Raw genomic sequence first — 12,158 nt, forward strand, 5'->3', positions numbered from 1 at the left:
GAGAAGTATGGGTCTGCACCATGTCCATCTGGTGGAGAGCTGGGGACCAGAGCCACATCTGCCTGGTGGCTTTGGGAAGGGACTTGTGCAAATCGCTCTGGTTTGCTTGGAGTGCCTTTGGGGTTTGTATTAGTATATTTGCTCTTTGAATTAAATTTTCTTCCTGGTCATTGAAATAAAGACCTTTTTCTTTGTTGTTTTGTGGCTGGTGTTTAACTTTTAGCTGCTCATTGGTGAAGGTGCTTGGACATCACCAGGGAGCTTTGGGGACATGTGGAAAGGTGACACCCTGGCCTTCAAACAGCAGATAGACACAGTGGACACAGTCCAGCAAAGGTAGATGGCGACAAGGCAAAAAAATTAAGTGGTTTTGCTCACAGAAAGTGAGCATATGAAGCAAGGCAGGTGGGTCTAGCTCCTGCCCATCATTGCAGCTAAAGGCTTTGGGGAAGGGTGGGAACTGGGAGACTTGCCCTGGTAGAGATGCTGACCAGTGTGGGATGACCCTGAAAGGTGTCCGTCCCTTGAATGCTGTAGAGAGCATTTGTCTCAGTCCTGCCTTTGCAACCATGGGCAGAGGGCTGTGAGCTGTGAGCAGGTTTGCTTTTGGCAGCTGATTTTAGGGATGAATGACAACCCAAGGAGACATGCATGGGCTCTAAAATGAGAGGGCGGCCCTCGATGGAGAGGAAATGGTTTTCAACCCTGAGCGTGGGGATGTCCTGTCAGGACAGCTCTCACCTGTCTCTTGCTCCCACCTCACCTCTTCCCTCTACCTCCCCTCTTCCCTCTACCTCCCAAATGTGCCATCGAAAGCCAAGGGCAAGAAGGGAACTTCCTCTGCCCAGCTATGCTTTGCACCCTGTCTGGGAACCTGGAACAACTGTAGAAGAGAGGGAGAGAGCTCAAATGGTCCGAGATGGTGGGTAACCCTAAAAAGATCCCATGCCTCAGAGCAGGTCTCTGCTAGGTCATTAATAACTGGCTCCATGAGGAAATACACCTTGAATTTCACCCCCAGCAATTCTCTACAGAAATAGCCATGCCCTGGTGAAGCCCAGCTGTGTGCTGCGGTCGATGCCAGCCGCTTTGATGGCTCCAGCAGCCCAGACCTTGTGCCTGGATGGGTGGCCAGCCCAGGTCTTTGTGTCTGGGAGTCTGGAGCTGGCACCAGATCCCTTTGCCATGTTGCTCTGCTCCCACTAGATGTCAGGAAGAGGCTGAGTGCGGGTGAGGAGGAAGGCACAGCGGAGGGGATGTGCAGCATCAGCTGCTGCCAGAGCCCTGGCCGTGCTTTTCTCACCCACAGCCCCAAAAGCATCCCTGCTCTCAGCCCTGGCCCTGCACAGTGAGTAGGGCTGGGCTGCCTTGAGCTCTCCATCAGCACAGAAGTGAAGCTGGTTACCAGTGCAGGGTGTCACCTGAGGCCACCTCCTCTTTCCCAGGTGCACAGGGTTTGTCCTGGGAGATCCTTTCTCCACTCCAGCCAGCAAGGTCTTGTTTGCCCTCCTGGGACTGGGGCAGCTGGGGGTGGGGGAGGGGGTGCCCTCCTCCTTATCCTCCACTGGCCACCCTGCTGGTCATGGCTTTATCTTGAAGGTGGGAGGTGAGGCAACTTCTTGTCCCAGCACACAGCTGGGACATAACGGTGTCACACAACCCCTTGCAAAAGCAGACCTGGCATCTCGCAGCCCCACTGGGATGATGGGTTGCTTCACTGAGGGTTCTGGATGGGGGCAGCTGGGAGGGACCTGGCTGCATCCACGCTCCCACTCTCCCAGCCTTGCTGCAAGTGTCTACACAGGCGAGGGAACCCCAGCACACCCCTCATCGGGTGGAACTGTGGATGTTGGGCTCGTTATTGGCTCCCAGCAAACCATTCTCTCCTGAGATGCTCTACTCTTCAAGGTCAGTTTTGGGCAGCTTTTGGGTCCAGGCTGCTATGGCCTGCCTCTGTCTGTGGGGCCACAGAGGACCTGGGGTGGCCAGGAGCGGGTACTTCCCCAGCTCCAAGGGTTCCAGCTTCACCTCGTCCTCTGTCACGAGCCCATGGAGAGGCCATGTGTGGTTCTGCCTGGCATGGCTGGGCCTGGCAGCTATGGGCACATTCAGACTCTCTGCCTCAGGCTCACTGATAGCATGCACGGCAGCTTCACCCCCAAATCAGCAGCCAGAGCCATGGGGAGACACGTCTGTCTCTGCATAGGCTCCTTGGAAGCACTCGGGGTCCAAGCCACCTGACCCCACAGCACAGGAGGTCCATCCCGCCTGCATCACCGCGCTTTGCTTTCTGCTGCTTGGATTTGTTTCCGCTCTGTATTTTTCCATCTCCGCGTGCACTCCTCCCCTGCACATCCTAACAATAACTAGTAAAGATTTCTGGCCTTTATATAACACTCATCATCAGAGCTTTTCAAACGGACATCTGTATCCTTCTCTGGATTTTACAGGCAGGATCTGGGGGTGGGAAGAGGCAACATGTTGCCTAGGGTGACCCAACAAGGTCCCTGGTAGTCGGGGGACCATGTTCCCAATGGGTTCCTCTTCCCACCTCATCCAGCCCCCACCTCTGTGGATGCTAGGACATATCCTGCACCTGGCTTTTACATCCCTGGGGAGGTGTAAACCAGAACTACCACTGGCCCTGCTCCCACCATCCCAATACGCATCCTCCAGCTCCCCCAACCACCTCTCCAACAGCACCATTTCCTCCCTTCCCATTCAGCACCTTCAACTCAAGACATTGGTGACAACTTCCTTCATCTAATAGTGTGGGCAAGCAATTAGCTAAAGAGGCAAGTAATTAATACAGCAGGTGTCAGGCTGTGCCTCATCTTTAACAAACGGTGCATTTCCAAACTAATTAGACCAGCTGGTACTTGAGATAGCGGAAAATCAACACGAGATTGTTCAAGCTAAGATCTTCTCTAGCAAGGCCACACTCGTGCTGGAAGAGGAGCACAGTACATGTTAAGGTTAATGAAGGTGGGAAGAAAAGGGAGAAAACCAGCACCTAATTTTTTTCCATCCTTTAGCAATACCAGTTGGTGCAATGAAAGATGGATCATATTGTTCCTGCTTTTTAAAAAAGAATAAAGGAAAGCAATGAAGACAGATGTGCCATCTCTTTCAAGAAAACTCACCCACGGGATGTATTCAAAGACAGAAAATGACAAGTGATTAAAAAAGTGACTCAAAGCCACTGCCGGCGCAGTTGGAGTGGGACCTGCCTGTCCCCCTGAAGAAAGGGCCCCCATCGCTTCCTCCGGCCAGGCTGTGCCTGGCATGAACTCAGTCTCTGTCCTGTATGGAGCAGAGCAGGGTGACTGTGGACATGTGCTGAAGGTGACCCAGAGCAGAGATCATGCAGCAGCTAGATAAATGCCTTTATCTTCCGTTTGGTGGCATTTTGGAGGTGCCTCGCTGTCACGTCCCCAGGCTGTGCTGCACACAGGAGCTGTGCAAAGCCAAGCCAAGCAGGAGCAGGAAACCTGGGAAGATACATCAGGTGGAGCTGTCTCAGCACGACTATGGGTCATTTATACCTTTAGTAAACAGATTTACTAGGACAGGCTTTTCCTACAGGCTTTATAAAACCCATTTGGGCCCATCACACCGGAGGTGCCGCCAACCTGCAGGCAAGGAGCCCTGGATTTGGGGCAGCTGCATGGGGCTGCCTCACAGCCCTCCCACATCACCTGATCCTGGACCATCTTTCAGCCCCCCGGGGAGCACCTGGATGAGGAATTACACCCCCCCCCCCCCCCCCCCCCCCCCGCCCCCGTGTGTGTGTGACTGTCCCCAGTCCCATGACAGTGACACACCTGAGGCTGAGCATGGGGTGGGAGGTGCAGGATCACCCCCAGCACCGCTCTGTCCAGTCCCTGCCATGGCAAGATCCAAGTGGGACCGCAGATGGTACAGTAACACAGAGAGCCATCACGGATGCTGATGGCTCACTGGGGGGCTGTCAAAGTTTTAATGAACACCAATTAGCTTCAGTTCAGGTGTGTAGGATTGTAAGGGGGGGTGTTGGCTGCAGGGAGTGGAAGTGGCGGGCACTGCTCACTCAGTGAGGTCTCCCTTGGCGTAGGGCAAGACCACCCAACCAAAGCAAACCTCAGCAAAGCAAGCCATCACCAATACTCTGTTGGAGCATGCCAGTGTGTGGAGAGAGGAAGGTTATACAGCTCTCTCTCTCTCCTGGCCCCTTGCCTGAGTCTCTGCCCACAGCCATGTCCCCTAAGTGCCTGCTGGTGATTCAGTCTCTCCCTGTCCTGTGTCCTCCCTGTTGACTTCTTATTTCACAAAACCTTTTCAGCCCAGGCAAAATATTTACAGGACTGATTAAACTTTGAGGAAATGGGAAACTTGTTAAAAGTGTGGAACTTGTATAAATACAGCATTATTAAAATAAAATGTGACTTTTAGCAAGGACAGCTCTCTCAGCTGTGGTGTGTTTACCTTAATCGTTTCCCTCCATTAATTATAGTCTGAGAGGGAGACTTGTGCAAATTGAAATAAATTAATCGAATTTGTTTAGAGTTTTGTGTGGCTCGCTTATGGGGATTGCAATTAAGTCTGTACGTTTGGGGTATTAAATTACATTGCCTAGATTTGTTCTTCCCTTTTCGAGCACCAGGAACGTGAAAAGGCAGGAGTCAGTGACAATTAGAAGGTAAACGGACAGTGTGAGCAATGGTTATTTTAGCTCCTCTGCCTCAAGAATTTCACTCCTTGCAAGTATTAAGGCTCATCCCTTAATAAATGCAGCCCGACTTTGCACAATGCAAGATAAAGGGGGCATGGGGGAGTGGAGACCAGGGCACATCTCAGCTCTGCCCTGGCAGTGGAAACAGTGATGTGGGCGGGAGTTTAGTCCGATTCCCCAGGAAAATTAGGCTACATGACTCAGCAGCCTTGCGTGTGTTCTTGCTGGTTCCCACTAGCAGCTGCCCAGTACCACCCACATTTGGCACAGCGGAAGAGGCTCCAGATATACCGAGGTCCTGACAAGCTCTGTGAAAACAGGCAATGAAATAGGGAAGCGAATGAATAGAGAATGAACTACATCTGCCAGTGGGGAGAGGAAGGGTTGAGCATCCCTTTGAGAATGAGAGGATGTTCAGCCCTTATGAGACACCAGAGAATATACACCACAGTATTTAAGAGGAAACCTGGCTTCACTGTTGTTGTCCATGAGCCAATCTGTTCTGGTCTTGTCCCAAACCAGCCAGAGGAGTGGGCTGTGCAGGAGTTTGCTCTGAGACCCTCTAGCCCTGTGGAGAAGCTCAGCCAAACTTCGAGTGGGATTTCAGCCCAAAGTAAGGAGAAAGGCGCAGTTTCCTCCCTAGAGAAAAAGGAATTTGGGGAAGAGAAAAAAGAAGAAAAAAAAAAAAAATCCAAATTTCAGTCTGCAGAGTTGTGCTGCCCTGATAGCTCCCAAGGCGACTCCTCAAGCATGATGCTTGCAGGACAGGCTCAGGTGGGAGGACCAGGCAGGAGATGAGGAGGGTACACCAGAGCTGCTGGGCTACACAGACACCCAGGAAACCTGCTGTTCAGAGGTATGACCAGGGTGTAAGGCACTTGATTCCCCTTTTCCTGCCTTCTGGCTCATTTATGAAACCACAGGGGATTCAAAACTCCCCTTCTGTCATGTCTCTGCAGATCCTTCTCCCTTCCCTACTGCCCTGAGCCATCCTCAGTCCAGCAGATTTGTTGCTGCCTTTGTATTCATGTTACCAGTTAAAAACTATCCCTTGTGCCCCAACAGGAGCAAATTCCTGTGGGAAGCCTCCGTTGGCATTACTGTGCAGAACAGCCTTGCACTATCCTTGCCTCCTGCCGCTGCTCTGGGCACTGCTGGGAGGGCAGAAGGATGCAGCCTCCTCCCTGGTCGTAAATATGGGGTAGACAAGGCTGCCAGGGACAAGCAGTGTCTGGCAGATGTGTTCTCCGCAAGCGAACCTCTTCACCTGGCCGTTGCCTGCACCCGGATGATATATGGAGTGGCTGGGCTGCAACAGGATTTCTACCCAGAATATTGGCTGGATGATAAAAGGAGTCTGTCTGCGGTGATAATTGCACCATAAATAGCGCTGGGTTCGGCAGTGACGAGTGAGGCGTTAGGAAACCTCACCCTTTGGATTCTTCCTGCTTCCTTCCATCTTCCTGAGTGCTAACAAGCTGGAAGAATAGCTCATCGGTTTTTACCAGCCGCGAGAGGTTTATTGCGCTCAGATGCAGCTGGGCACCTTCCTCCCCATAAATCTTAATAGTGAAAAAAGGAGAGAGAGGGAAAAGTAACCAGCTAAATTGGGTGATTACTGAAAAGCAGCAGGTAGGGCTGCCTTGTGGCGCAGCTGTCTCTCTTCATTCTTTCTGCTGCAAGGACGGTGCCGTCCCGCTCCCTCCTCCAGACTTGCCGTGGCTCTTCTGGGTGCTCTCAGACACTTGGGGGTAACCACCCACTCACTGATGGAAACTGAAAACCTGCCAGTTAGCCCCAAACACTGAAAAATGAGGAGCTCAAACTAGGGAGTGCTGTAAAAGTCAAGACTGGAAAGAAATATAATGAATATGAATAGATGGGAAGCTCTCTCTGGCTCCTTGCTTTTTGAGCCTGCAGAATGCACATAGAGCCTCATCTTTTCTTCACAAAGAAAAGCAGGGAAACAGATCTGACTCCACTGGCACGTTAACCTGCTCTTGAACTTCAAAAGGTCCCTTAAAAACAGGGGTTTTAACCTTAAACCCCTTTACGTTAGGGTTTCTCACTCACATCAAACTCAAGTCCACCTGAGCTCTGTTCTCTGGGCAGATTCGCTCACTGTTCACGATAAACCACTGGGTACTTTGGGGAGTGTGGTATAAGTGGAAAAAGTAGCCAGGACTGAACAGAGGTATGTTCTCATCAAATTTCATTCATGGGTCAGTGAATTGCTGATGCAGCTCTTCTTTTACTTATATGCAGTGCCCCGTTTTGCTGCAAATAGGTAAAAGATGGACCATGTAGTACAAATGCTCTTTACAACCCTGGAGAGCTTGCAAGATCCTGGTCAAAAGTTAAACCTTGAGGAGTCGGGCAGGATGTACCCCAAATGCTGGGAAAACTCCGTTTTTCCTACGTTCCTAGGTCCCAACTCAGGCTGAGGGGTTATAACATCTTGTGGCGGACAGCCCCAAGCAGTGGGAAATGCCCTGCTGCCACCAGACTCACTCTGCCATGCTCCCAATGGGTTGGAAAACTTACTTATATCAGAGAGATGGGATTTGGCCTGTCCCTCTTTGTGCCCCCCTCTGGGAAATGGCTTAAGCTGTCTTCATCCCTGTGGCCAGGCTTTGCCTCAAGGTCACAGCTCCTTCGCTAGTGCCCCTGGCTGCGCACTCTGCAGTCCGGCGATGCTGCGGAGTGTGCGGCTCGAGTGTATTTCTGCAGCGAGGGATGCAGGTGGTGTCGCTGGGCTGATGCGAACACTCGGCTTCAGCTGGTGTGTGCCGTCAGAGCTCTTCAGCAGTGGGATGAAAATCTGCGCTGGCGGAGCATCCTCCGCTGCCAGTCACCTCCAGCGCTGCTGGCAGGGCACAGCTCCCCACTCTGCCGCTTGCAGGCTCCTTTGGAGCGGAGACCCATGCGGACCCTTCAGGCTGTCTCCATGACCAGTCCTGGCATCACTCAGACACACTGACATCATTATTGTTTTTCTAGGAAGATGATTATATTATTTTTCAGAATTCTGAAGGGCCCAGGAGTGAAGGGGGAAAATGATTCTCCTTCCCGGACACTTTGTAAAGCTTCCACAAATAACTGCAGTAGGAGGAAGGCAAGTTTTATTCTGAGATGGGAAAAGAGATGCTTAAAATGCAATTTTTAAAGACATTGAGTAGACTTGGGGGAAATCCATCCCCAGTGCCCACACTGAAGCAGGAGCCCTCAGTGTGGATGGATGGGCACTGCTGGGGCTCACGTTGGCACACGAGAAGCAGAGCAACTCTCTCCTTTCTGCGTGCATTGCAGTGAAGGATGCTAAGCAGGCAGGAGCTTTTCAGCTCCTGTACAAATCCGTAAGCTCCCCCAAACCTTCCTCTTCTGCACACACAACAAATCCAAAAGCCAAATATAGAGCACAATTTTTCTCCCTTTTCTTTCTTTTTTTTTTTTTTTTTTTTAACCATCCTGGAGTGTTTGAAGCAAAACTATTTACCCCGTTTAAGCTTTGGATTTGCAAGTTAAAAGCTTTCACAGTTCCAGGTGCACCCAAAAAGATAAGGGAGCTAGGAGGTGCACTGCTGTACTTAAAAATAAATAAATAAAGCTGAGATTAATTCTAAGCTACTTCTTAATACTCGGTATTTCTCCATTATCTACTGCTTTTATTACATTGACCTTGCCTAAGCTGACATGGGATAGCACAAACCCCTTGAAACAACAAAAGCAACGACCACTCTTTGGCTCTATGTTTTTCTCTTGCTTTTCTTCTTTTTTTTTTCTCTCTCCACGTCTCTAATACTTGTTGGCAGAAGTGAGGACAGTGATTTTGTAGCCTCGTGGGCAGGAGGTCCCCGTTAATGAACACCGCAGCAGAGGAGCAGGTGGGTGGGGAGAGCAGGAGGGAGGCACTCTGGGGAGGTGTAACAACCATTTGAAAATGCTGGAAGCCCTGATGGCTTGGGACCAGGGAGGGAATGACTGGGCAGAAGAGAACGGTGTGTTCTCCCACACCGACTGCTGCAATGGGGCTCCTCCTCTGCCAGTGCCAAAAGCTGTGGTTTGGAGCTGAAATAAGCCGCCAATGTTTGTCTGTCTCTGGGATTTAAAGCTTTATGGAAATGGTAGTGGGATTTTAGTCCAGGTCAGGAAAAACATCCGTTACGAAAGTTACTCATTTTCTTGTCTTTATTTTTGAAAGTAATTTTCTACATTATATTTTATCAGCTTTTTCGCTCTCAAAAGCTCAACACCACCCACAGTACTGTCTACTGCTGAGCTCTGGCTCTCAGTCAAACCCTCTTGCCATCAGGGAGATGGAAACCAATCAATGAGGAATATTAAACAATATGAAAGCTGCAATGATTTAGCATTTCCCACAAAGGTCAGAGTCCTCCAACAGCTCCACAATAACACTGAGCTGAAGGCAGCACAGGGAGATGACATATCTCAGAGAGAAGGTCTTATCTCTCTGTTTTCTACAGGGGATGTTTTCCTATGTGATGGAAAAGATCCTGCTGCTGAGCAGGACCAGGCTAGCCGGGCTTCTGTGCTTGTGCTAGACTGAGCTTAGATTTGCCAGGTGCTCGTGGGGAGCCTGGGCTGTCTCAGCCCTGGGTTTGCAGGGGTGGGTTTGTGGGGGGCAGGGGGCCCTGCTGCGGCGCATTCCTGCTTCAGCGCTTTTGCCCAGTCTGAAAGTCTCCAGAGTTTTGCTGGGAACAGGGTGATGTGTTCAGGTCAGCCCAGGGATGCTCAGAAGAGCTTGCCACTGGGATTTCAGGATCCTTCAATCGACTGAGTATAACTCATCTGTCCAACAGTGGCTACCTCCATCTACCTGAGGCTGGGGCTTTCACTGGATCCCTGAAAGGAGATTTTAACCCCGATTCAGCTCTGGGTTCACGTCTTGATTTGACACCTTACCTCCTTCTCCGAAGATGAGTGGTGTTGGGATCCAAGGAGGGCTCTTGTGACTCACTGTTCAAGAGAGGATGCAGGATGCAGCCCAGCCGGTGGGAGCAGGTGTACCTACTGACCATAGAAAAATAACAGAAATACAAATCCTGAAATATACCTACATCTCCATTGTTTTTCTCTATATAGATCCTTCTCCTATTTCTGTGGCAGCAGTGAGAATTTTAAATAATCTCCAGGTGGAGATTAAATTTCTGGTACAGCGCTTATTTTTCTAAGCAATCTTAACAAGTCACTTCTCACTGAATCCAGGACTTCTGCCTCTGTATAAGAAGGATGATGACACTTAACTTTCATTTCCTGTTAATATGAAGTGGCCGATAATGCTTAAGCATCAGTGTCAGCTGAGAGACTTCTCTAAGTGAGACCAGTAATCAGCTGATCCTTGTTTCCATTTCAATAGCAAACCTGGTTAAAATCTAACTATTTCAGGCATCACTGGCAGAGCTGAAAAGATGCAGACACAGAAGTTCAAAACAGCCAGACTGCTCAAGACTCTTGTATTTAAGTTTGAACAAGGGTTTGCAAAAACACTGCAGCAATTAGCATTAGTGAGTGAATGAGAGGAGCAGAAAGGACCTTGAACAATGCCAGGCTGCAGCAAGGCAGAGCCCTCTGGATGGAAACCCAAGGAGCCAGGGCGTTTTGGAGATTGCTGTGAGCCATTGCATTTTGCATTCCGATCATTTTTCTCAAGTGCATAGTTAACTGACAGTAGTTGGTCCTCACTGAGTTTCTTGACAAGCAATTTATTGCTAGAAAGGATGAAAATCAGCAGGTGCTAATTCCATCACAACGCCCCTCCTTTCCCATCCCAAATCCTCCCATCTTCTTCATTTGCTCCTCTTAATAAGATTTTGTATATTGCTACTGCACCTGGTTGCACACCACGGTTATGAATTTAATGTGCAAAGTTAAATGTAAACAGGATTAAAAAAAATCTTAGTAATTATAGAATACTTGAAAGCTTTCTCCCTCCCCCACTTTGTTTGCAGACTCTTCATTCTGCCTGTCTTGCACATCCAGCTACTGCAATCATTTCTCGGGGGTAGTTTAACTTTTTCCAGACATTTCAGCCAAAAAGGAGCATTAATTTCTATGATAAAAGTGGCAGGAGAAAAAGGCAAGTGTTTGCCTTTATTCAGCAGGAATGAGAGACGTGGTGAAAGCAGACTTCATTAATCTAAATTCAAAAATGTCAAGTGAAGTTTTGTCTCCTTAGAACCAAGGGCAAAAATTTCTTAAAATTTCTGTGACTTCAGAAAGACAAAACTACACATGTGAGTGCTTTTACCTGGACAGAATTTGACTGTCAATCTGTGCTCCTTGGTGATGTACTTCTGTGCTGTTGTAATCTAGGGGGTTTTATTCTGAGGGCTTTCAGGATCAGCAGAGATGTTTATTATCCATCTCATTTGGAGCAATATCAGTTTTGGTGAATGGAAGCATCATTTTCTTGGGATCGGAGTTTAAGGTATATGTTAGGTCAGCATTTGGGGATAAACACAGCATTTCCACAGGGTGCTTAGATCCTCCTTAGTGCAGCTAAACAATGGTTACTGAAATATTGTGCTTTAGTGGAAACATCTGTCATCAGACCATCACAGTCTGTGGAGGCAACTCAAACTGTTTGACCCACCGACCTCCCATGGGAATGGTTGTTTCTGACCACTACTCACTTTCTTCTTTGGTAGCACAGTGAGGAATATCTTGCTGTCAGGAGAAGAGAGAGATTTGGAAATAATTAGGTGGAATTGGGGGGCATTAAGGGAAATCCAAGTCTGTCTTTGGGCTGCACAAGTTAACAGGGACACTGCTCAGGGATGCTGCTTAAAGGATGCAGAAATTTCATTTTCAAAGCAGAAGGGTGACTCGCCACACCCTTACACTGGCCAAAGCACCCTGCAGAGCCTGCCCAGCGCTCCTGCTGCACATGGGGCACTGGCAGTTTGGCCTTTGGGTAGCTGTATTTCAAAGCCTTCTAAGGCGAGCAGCAAGAGATCCGCGCTTGCTTTAGGAATGTAAGTGACAGGGAGTCAAAGCTTTGGCTGGCAGGAGGAACAGTTCGGCTTGAGGGTGCCTGCTGGCTGCTGCCAGCCCAGTGCTGCAGGGAGTGGGTGCAGCATCCCCACGGGGTGCCAGTGCCAGCTCCCACCCAGCCACCAGCTCCCTCGCCTTAGCATGTGGCCACCGCAGCAGAGTCGTGGGCTGGTGTGCAGGAAAGTAAGGAGCTGGCTTAGCCTGGCCAGCAGCTTCTGAAAGGCACAGCGCAGCGACATCGCCGTTCCGTTTTTCTAATTTGTCTGAAATCTCAGCAGGCTGACACCTTCTCATTTGCTGTTTGTTGCCACTCTCCTAGAAGTCCAGCTGATCGCACTGTTGGTGTCAGCAGATCAATCTCACAGAAACAGACTTATTTTTCTTCTGGTCTTGAAGAGGTTAGTTTTCCAAACATCTGCGCTTACCTGCTGAG

The sequence above is a fragment of the Leptosomus discolor genome, chromosome 10 (genome assembly GCF_034619465.1).
Source record: "Leptosomus discolor isolate bLepDis1 chromosome 10, bLepDis1.hap2, whole genome shotgun sequence".
NCBI classification, from domain to species: domain Eukaryota; kingdom Metazoa; phylum Chordata; class Aves; order Leptosomiformes; family Leptosomidae; genus Leptosomus; species Leptosomus discolor.